Source organism: Lotus japonicus, chromosome 3 (genome assembly GCF_012489685.1).
Source record: "Lotus japonicus ecotype B-129 chromosome 3, LjGifu_v1.2".
NCBI lineage: Eukaryota > Viridiplantae > Streptophyta > Magnoliopsida > Fabales > Fabaceae > Lotus > Lotus japonicus.
In genome coordinates, this window is record NC_080043.1 from 1,844,774 (window position 1) to 1,854,904 (window position 10,131).

Below are 10,131 nucleotides of genomic sequence, written 5' to 3' on the forward strand. Positions count from 1 at the left end.
AACAAAGATAAGAGAAAGGGAACATACACATAGCTAGGGTTAAATAAAATCACAGCAAAATTAGTAGTTTAAATCAATAAATAGAGAGAAAGCTAGCTGCCGGCCACAAGTGCAACCTCAACATCAAAGACAGTAAACTGTAAACGAAACTTCATCAATGACAATGAGTAAGCAAGACAACATATATGATAAACCTTAAAATAAAATTCCTGGCGGTATTCATAAGATGATAAAGTTTGAAATTCATTCTACTCAGCAGCCGTGTTAGAACTACGTAGTAGTAGATAAGAAAGGCTAATGCAGCCGTGCCCACGGTGGAACTCAGAGATGCTTTAGGGGAGGGAAGATAGTTCGTTCGTGATCCTCACGGCTAACAACTGAGCACTTTTCACCTCCATCTCCCTCAACTTGATGAGTCCCTCATTTAATTCACTCCACATGTCGTTATACCGATCCTCGTCGGAGAAGTTGTTGATGATCTCTTGGAGAGAAGTTAGTCTGGAGATAGTCAACTGGGCTGACAACTCTTGTTCCTTCATGATCATCTCCTTCAAACTACTCAACAAATTAAAGTTCTTAACCTTCTCACACAAGGATGTCAACGTATTGGGCTCCCTCCTCAACCTTAACAGTGTCTCATTAGCTTTATTGCACCTCTCATATAAGTCACTCCACTTCTTTCGCCACCCCGCATGATCAAGCGGCGGCGGCAGGCGTCCATGGAAGCCATGGAATGAATTCTTGAGGATCTTTCTCACTTCGAGAGATTTTGGTATGCCAATGCTATCTTGTTCCGGCAACCCCATTAACACACACAACCATCTCTGGACCTCCTGCTCACAATCCAGGAATCTCTTACACTGCTTCAAGGTGGGGTTGGAGCTCGACCTCAACAGTTCCAACCTCATCAGTCTCAAACTCATTAGTCCCTCAACTAACTCATTACAATTCTTAAACTGCGGCGGCGGCGACAGAGACGCAGAGGTGGTCAGGCGGTCGATGATATCTTGGAGATAAGTTAGTCTGTAGCTGGCCAACTCCACAGACAACTCATCTTCCTTCACAAGCAGATCACTCATCCTCATCAGCATATCCATCTTATTTGAGTTCTTCAGTTTCTCACACAGGATTTTCTGTATCTGCGGCCGAAAGGTGTGGTCGGACGGCAGCACGGACAAATTCTGGATTGTCTCATTGAGAAGAGCTTGTCTGGAATTGATCATCTCCAATGCGGCTTGACCATCAACAGCGTATTTATCCCTCAAACTCAATAAACTCTGCTTCCACTTTTTGTCATCAGTATCACATTCACCGCTGGAGTTGAAGGTGGATAAGAGGCGCAGACCAGGGTTTGTCAAAGTGAGGGTCTTCTCAGGCGGAGAAGGACTGCCATGGCTGAACAACGTGTAAAGTAAAACCCTTCTCTTGATCTCTAGTTTATATTAACATAGATATGTGCAGACAAAATATATGAAGATATGTTTCTTTTTAAATTCATATATACTTTTCAACTTGCTTGATTTCGAAGAAAAATTAATATGATTTTTAATTTTAAAAATTGTGTTCATAGATGCAATCATCACAGTGGTACAATTATCTTGCAGACATATTAGAAATTGTTACATCATTTAAGGAATGTTGTTCTTGCCTGCTGTAAGGAACCTCTGACTCTTCTACAATTACATTGATGAAGAATGCAGGTTGTTTTCGCTGAGGAAGTTGGATTGCATCATTTGATATGGCAGGTCTATCTTTTGCTAGTTCTTGTACACACAAGAGGCCAATATGAATACATCTCAAAACTTCATCTCAAAACTTCATTCTGAGAACTTAATTCATTTAAAGTTGGGTCTGCTAGCTCCAGAGCTCTACCTTCATTCCAGAGCTGCCATGCCTACAAGAATCTCAGAGCCCACAAAAGAAAAATATTAACCATTCATAAGTAAATATTTTATGAATTAGTGTGTATTTGGATACCAGTTGCACTTGAATGAATTTTCATCTCAATCCATAAGAAAAGTTTCAGTCACTTCATGCAGACATCAGTTTGCACCGGTGCCAAGGGATATTCAAACATAGTGTTAGTAATTTGAAAAACTTACATATCCTATGAGGTTGAGTGGACGATCAGAATCATAGCGACTATTATTCTTCTTGCCACTAAGAATCTCTAATAGAAGTACACCAAAGCTAAATACATCTACTTTTATAGACACAACATCATTTATTGCGTACTCTGGAGCCATGTAACCACTGCAAACATAGGAGCATGAACGGATGTTAGCATAAAGATAAATACAAGACAGTAAAAAGTTCGAAAATAGTCATGATCATTGATGAACATATCAACATACTAGGTACCAACAATCGGTTTGTGTTTTCTTCTAATGTTCTTAAACCGAATATTCGAGCCATGCCAAAGTCTGATATTTTAGGATTCATATCTTCATCAAGTAGTATATTGCCTCCTTTCAGGTCCCGGTGTATCACCTTTAGTCTTGAATACTTGTGAAGATAAAGAAGTCCTTGAGCAATGCCTCCAATAATGTTCAAACGCTTTTTCCAGTCTAGCAAATTCTTTCGAGTTGAATCTGTTTTAAAGGAAGGAAGCTTAACAATATGTGAACATTAACCAGATTCTGACTTTCGTTAAGATAAAAGACAACCTACCAAATAGGTAGAAGTCTAAGCTCTTGTTAGACATGTACTCATAGACTAATATTGTTTCATCTCTCTGAATGCAAAATCCCAAAAGCATTACAAAATTAGTGTGCTGGAGTTTGGCCATGAGTTTAGCTTCATTCTTAAACTCTATCACCTCTTGTCCAGAACTTTTAGAAAGTCGCTTTATTGCTACCTCTTAACCATCTCTTAATGTTCCCTGAAAGTGTTATTATATCAATTCTTATGCTCAAATAGTTTCAAATTTGACAATGTAGATATTATTACCTTATAAACAGGACCAAAACCACCCTCTCCTAGCTTATTAGCAGCAGCAAAATTGTTTGTGACAGCAGCGATGCTTTCGAAAGTGAATATTTGGACCTCATTGCTTGTCTTTTCCCTGTTCGTACTTTTTCTGGTGTCACTACCCAAAATTCTAAGCCGTGACCGGCGCACAGACTGACACTCTAGTCTGGCAAGCCTGTTTCTCACAAAAATCATTTTCCAAACTATTATCTAAAGTTACATATGTTTCTCTATACTTTATAAAAAATAAATATACAAGATCTCATTTGTAACACCAATATCTAAATGACAAAACTTGTCAAATAATGATCTCCATTTTCATACTTTCATTAAAAGGAAATTTTCAATTTTAGCACTCAAGTGCAACTTTTACAATAAAACAATAAATAACAATCTTAAATCCAAATCCTTCTGAGACTCCCTATAGCTGCAGATAACTAGAATCAAATAAAAGACACCAATCGAGCCACCAACCAAAGGAGGCCTACCAATAAGATAAATTGAACGATCTGAATCTGATACCAGCTTACTACTTAGTTGCCTGTGAATCTGTGGAGGGAAAATAATGAATGGGGTAAGTCACAAAGACTTAGTGAGGATTTAACAACCACCATGAACAGGAAAGGGGAAACATATGAAGCACGAGTTTTTCACTATCAGTTCAGAGTGTATAATATATGTAATATTAATAAAATTAATAAGAATCAAACTGTCAAGTTTATAAATAACCATTTCAATGAAACTGAATAAAAATCATGTCGATATTATGAAAGCATTTCAAAATCAGAAATATAATTTAATAGGGTCACACATGTAGAACCGTGAGGCGGCTCCATCTCGTTGATAGCCCTCTCCTCCTAAGGGATGGCCTCTCCGATAGGGGCGGCTCCATCTAACGGATAGCCCTTTCCTCTCTCATATCACATGTCGCATCGTATCATATCATCGGGGGAAGCTACATCTCGTTGATAGTCCTTTCCGTGCACTGGCGGCTCCATCTAACGGATAGCCCTCTCCTCCCGGAATCAAGCTAGCTAGGTGCACCTAGGCCGTTACCTCCGTTAACGGCTACGGGGTTCTATCAAGGATCCCCAAAACCGTTTTCTCAAACCAGTTCAAGTCTCATCAAAGTCTCAAAATCAACTTTCCAAGTTCATAATCTCATTTTCACATAATTTCCAAAATCAAAGTAATATAAATTGTTTTCTCATGTCAGTTCAGAATCAGACTCAGATCATTTTCATAAAACCAGCTTTCAGATAATTCACGAATTGTAAAGCATGTTTCCCCAATTTAAATAAATATGCAATATGCTAAAATAATCAAATCATCAGTTGTATAATTATTAAAAGTAAGTCACAGTGATTGGAAAATCACTCACAGCTAAAACGAGCCAACTGGACCGTCCTCAGAAATTTCGCGACAACCCAACGAACCTTCACCCGCCGAATCTGAATCACCAAAATTAAATTTCAACCTTCAGCAACTATAATCTTATGTCGTACTACCCGTGAGCAACTACAGAAACCCCAATTATATACCCAAAACCCTAAATAATTTTACCTTCATCTAACATACAGTACAATGCTAATCTCCAAATTTGTGGGTTGAGAATATACCTTAAAGAAAATTAAAGTATGCAACTTGAATGGCCAAGTACTCCTCTCTGCAACTCTGGTTTCCAAATATTATTCCAAAGGTCTCCCACGTGAATGCCAAAGCTTTCCAATTTGAATTCTTTCCAATATGAATGTGTATCTAATATGGTGGAATTTGGTGACAAAGAAACAATTGAAGAAGAGAAGAGATGATGACAGGGGCGCTAGGTTTCCATTCGCAAAGAGAAAGAGAGGAGGTGACGTGATGGGGGAAAGGTTACGGTTTCTATTTTTTTTCTTTCGTTGAATTGGAAAACAAGGTGTGGGCTACGTGGGTTTAAAGGTGGGTTAGATATAATTGTTTTAATATAAATCTACTACTTCTTATTCTTGAGTTTGGTTTTTACTATTCCTACAAGACCTCCAATCGCAACTCGCCACGTGTCCTGCTTTTACTTACTTTTGTTTTTTATTTTTTTTTTTCAAATTACCAGACTCAATACGTCGTCGTTTCTGAGTTTCTCCTCATCTCTCATGAATCCCTTTCGCGTGTATCATCTTCCACCTCCAATCAACCCACGCTGCCGTACCATGCTTAGCGTGTTTTCCTTCCCTTTCTACCCACTCTGTCGTCCTTCTTCATCGCCTTCCTTCCAATCAACCCTAGCTGGCATACCCTTTCCACCCACTTCTCACCAATCCATCAATTGCGTCCTTTCCGATTGATCTGATGAGGCTTTCCTCTCCGCCGCCGGTTACTGTTTGCCTGACGATTTGTATACGGTGGAACCATTCACGGTTCTACATCTCAAACTATCCATTGTTCATTCGTCATTCTTTCAATACTGTGATTTCGTCATCAGATGCGTCGCCTGCCGCCGGTTCACATTCGTTGAGTACCACACGACATGGATTGGTGGAGCCATATCAACAGGTTAGCTTCCCTATAAATACTCTCATGGTTTTACTTTTTCCCCATCCTGCATATGTGTTTGTTGCTTTCTCTGTAGACATTTATTTGTTACTGGCTTTTCTTTGTGCGTTTTTTTCTATTGCAGTGGACTACTGGCTTGGCGTGGTAGGAGTAGATGGAGTTTGAAGCAATTCTGGCTGGGTTGTGTGTGTTGGCGGTTAATTGCGTGGGAATGAAGGGGCAACCTGTATGCGTTTTTGTAAGTTTTGATTGTACCACCCTGTTTCCCCTTTTTCGTTGTTCTGTTTCTAATTTGATACTCTCCCCCTGCCTCTACCATAATCATGTAGCAGTAGCAGTAGCAATTTCTTCTCCAGATTAACTATCCTCTCTTTGAACATTCTGCAACATGAAACGCCCCCTGAATGGTGAGAATCTTCCAAATCTTGAATGTTATTTAATACTTTGCATCCTTCAATGCATGAGTTGTTGGTCTGTTTCATTTTTTTTTGCTTTATATCTCCATACATAGATGATTCTATGTGTATTATATATCCTCCAAGATTCAGTCATATCCTTTTTTTTTATGTTATAAACCTACTTAAATTGTATGAAGCAAGTGATCGAAGATAATCTGGATTTAAAGGTGAAAGGTATGGTATGACATAGATAATTTCATTTTCATCACAATTTAACTAGCTATGTCACCTCACACTCCCCAGTTTTGAGCTCCCAATCTTGAGGATTTTTTTAGTTCAGTGGGAGATTACTAAATATGATAACAAAGCAATTCATCAGATTTGTGCATAAAACAACTAGGCCTCACACAACAATTACACTACATAAAAAATGAAAGAAAGAATGTGAACAACAAGAGGAAGAATACCATAAATCAACCTATAAGTTATATGAGGGCAGGGCTCAACTAACTGGATCTGCAGGAAGCCAAGTATATAGGTTAACACAAACTTTGATTCTTTATGTGCAACATTAGGAACAATGTTTGATCAGAACTGTTCAACTTAGACAGTAACAGGTTTGAAGCTATATTGAGACAGCCTTTTAAAAAGTTTCATCCCAATATTGAGAAAGAAAGGGAGGAGGAAAATATATATAAACATGGAGTATTAAAAGAATACATTCGGATCAAGAGAGTGACTAATTTCTTTTGAAGCTAATACTGAAAATCCATTTAAAAAACAAATCAGAGCCAGTTATTCTTCATTTCCAGTTGTGTCTAAATGGCAGAAAAACAAAAGCTAGGAGGTGAAAATTCTTGACTTATGCAGATAATTAGGGGTCTGAAGTTATGAATTGTAGTTGATAAAATCTTTTTAGCTATTTTAGTGTTGGTATATAGTTTTGTAAGACATCAAAGCTTTCTTAGCTCAAATAAAAAATTTGTTAATTTCATTTGAGTTTTTAAAAAAAGAAGAGCTGGCACACACACTGATTCTTAATGGATAGAATAATTATTTCTAATCTCCTTAAAGTTGTATGACATGTTTCCAAGTTGTTTAATTTTGTTGCTAATTTGGTTTTGTCAATCTCATACTGTTGTAAATTATGAACAGCTTTAGGTAGGTAACAAGTTCAAAAAAGAAATATAATTAATTTTAATCTCCACATCCGGTTCACCAATATCTTCTTATCATACTTTGCATTTGTCTTTCATTTTTGATACACACAATACCTTATTATCATTTAGGGGAATGTATTTTGATGAATATAGATGATAATTTAACCATGGATTTGATGTAGTTGTTATTTATGTAGTGGAGAAGAACATGATGAAGGTCCTACTCTTAAGAGTTGTTTGATGAGTAGTTATACGAAATATGATAGGATTAGTAATACAATCATTAGAGAAATAACAAGAGTGGGAGAGAGAGTTGGAATAGCTTCAATACTAGAAAAGGTGGTAGTGTTTGGTATTAGGTAGTTTGGGTACGTGTGGAGTAGAAGCATCTCTAATTAGGGTTGATTAGATGATAGAGAGCTCAGTCATTAGGGGGAAAGTAAGACCTAGGGAAAATTAAGGCAAAGTCATTAAGAGGAATTTAGAGGTAAATGACCTGTGCAAAAACTTAATATATGACAAAGCATTATGGCTAAAGTGATTCATATAGCCAGCCGTGGGAAAAAGCTTAGATGATACTGATGGTGATTGACTAATTGGAATGCTGGTTATTCTGATCCAAATAATTTCTACTGAACTCATTTATCCAAATGCATTTTAAGCATTTTTAACACTTACTTGCCTCTTTCATAGTTTGTGAAGGCTATATTTGATGATACTTGCCTCTTTCATAGTTTGTGAACGCTATATTTGAAAGCATTTTTAACACTTACTTGCTTCTTGATGAGTGAGAAAGAAGCCCACCTTAGGGGGAATGATGCGAAATCTAGACATCTACTACTTCTTATTCTTCAACTACTTCAATTAGCACAGAGGAATTTTAAAACTATTTCACTTTGCTCATGGATCTAAATGAGAGTTTGATTTTGATTTGTAGGTACGAGTTGATGATTTATGCTCACAAGTTGGTTTATGTTCTGCCAAAAGGGATCAATCTAAGAGGTTAGGAAGTTTTCCCCTTTTACATGAGCAATTTTACATATCAATGTTTTGCATTGGTTTATTGAATAAATATGCTTATCATGGTTTGTTTGCGATTTTGTTGATTTTATTTGCAATGAGGTGGCTGGCCACTTCTTTCTTCCTCTGCTAATTTAATTTTTTCTGTGAGATAATGACAATCAATTTAATTATGACTTTATTCAAATCATAAAAATGGTTCAATTGTTATAAATGTCTGATTTAATGTTGGGAATATGGAATTAAGTATAGGTAACAGTCAATCCTTCACGTTACCTTTTTCCATTCAGTTCTTCCTTCCTCTGCTAATTTAGTTTTTTCATCTGCTTGACTGAGTTTAATTTTTCCTACCTTCATTATTTTTTCTATGTTTTGACAATGAATGTTCTCTTTCTTCTCTTGGACCTTTATCTTTTGTGTTATTTTTTCTAATTCTATTGTTTCTGTGAGAGATGTGTGTTCATCTTGAATGGAAACTGTTAAGGTTTTCTTAATTATTTTTAGTATTTGGCGTTTTAGTGAAGTTGATAATTATGAGAGAAGAGATACATCTTTCTCTTGGCAAGAGGATTACCATTATGGTGTTGATTAGGGTGAACTACATAGCTACAATGTGCCCAACGTGTTGATTAGGGTGAACTCTTAATTAGAATATGCTGATTTTTTGACGATTGTGATCACTCTCCCTTTTCAGTTGAGTTGTCAAAAGGAACTGATTGACTGTCAGATAGAGCTGGATTTAAATGACTTAGTTCAATTCAACACAATTAGAAAATTAACTTTTAATATGAGTTGACTCACAATGGGTAAACCCAACTTTTTATGGTCTATTTTAGAATTGAGTAGAATATCTTAATATAAACTAATTTAGGAAGTATTAACTTAAAAAGAATGTATTTTGATAATATTACTGTAAGTTTGAAAAAGAAATTTTAATTTGGATGGTAAGATATAATTACTTTAGAATTACAAATATGGATATATTTTGTAAAACTCGCAGCCATAATGAATTATTCTCAGTGGGAAAAAATCACTTCCATAAGGACATTCTCAATGATAACAATTCCCTGTTCAATTGTTCAACCATTGGATAGAAAGATAACTCTCATTAAAGGTACTAAAATCTCATCTTAGGTAGTTTAAAGATGACCAGCAAAGGGTATTCACCATTTGGAAATATTCCCATGGGTAGAGGTAGAAAACAAAACTTAGTTCAAATATGTTTGTTTTTCAGTTAGGGCTCCGTTTTCTCACATTAGAATGTCAACCATATATGTTTGTTTTGTGTTTGGGTTGAACTTTGAACCATAGAATAGTCCTTTGGCTTTTGTGTGATAGATATTAGTGTCTTTATACGATATCTGCATAAATAATACATTTTTTTTATCACTTATTCTTGGGAAGAAACCCACATTTATATAGTGAGACTATGGTACTTTGATCGGGTAATCATTCCAAAACAAATATGTGCAGATTGATCATTGGATTAATCTAAGAGCGGGGTACTATTTTTTAGAAGACAAAAAATATTGATTTTGGTGTTTTATTGTGTTTCAGTACCAAGGGAGCAAATGTGAGGTGCAGTTTCAGCAAATCAACAAATCTTATGATATGATATCCTTCTTCCCCATTCCTAGCCTGCTCCTCCTATTTGCAGCCCTATTACTATACACTCAACAGAACTCTTGAGCCTTGACTAAATGCAAGGAAGTATACCTTCATACTGAAAAGAAGGCAGCTTCAGTTAGACCTTGGCCAGCCACATAAACTAAAAAGAAGAAAAATTATGTACGCTTTGGATGTGATGCTGACTTAGCATCTGGATTATCTTCAGATGATGGGCATATGAAGCAAATCAAGTCACCAAATAACCAATTTGCATGTAAATCATCATTGTATCCTATCCCTTTTCACTATTTGTTTTTTTATTTTCTAGAACTTTTTAAACTGCCAAATAACTGGCTACTAAATGGCATGATAATTGCTATTTAAGTTTGTGTACAATATTTAGTGCAGAATATGATCACACATTGATGAACTTCATATTTCAT

At 36.2% G+C, this 10,131-nt stretch overlaps 1 long non-coding RNA gene and 1 pseudogene across 1 annotated transcript; one reads left to right on the forward strand and one right to left on the reverse strand.

The window, feature by feature from the left end:
* Positions 1–8: 8 nt before the first annotated feature.
* Positions 9–4,732, reverse strand: LOC130743242 (receptor like protein kinase S.2-like; annotated as a pseudogene).
* A 657-nt stretch (positions 4,733–5,389) lies between these two features.
* On the forward strand, positions 5,390–10,131 carry LOC130743243 (uncharacterized). The gene is made up of 5 exons (XR_009021401.1): positions 5,390–5,502; positions 5,627–5,740; positions 5,832–5,909; positions 7,998–8,062; positions 9,638–10,131. It is a non-coding gene; the product is annotated as an uncharacterized LOC130743243 (long non-coding RNA).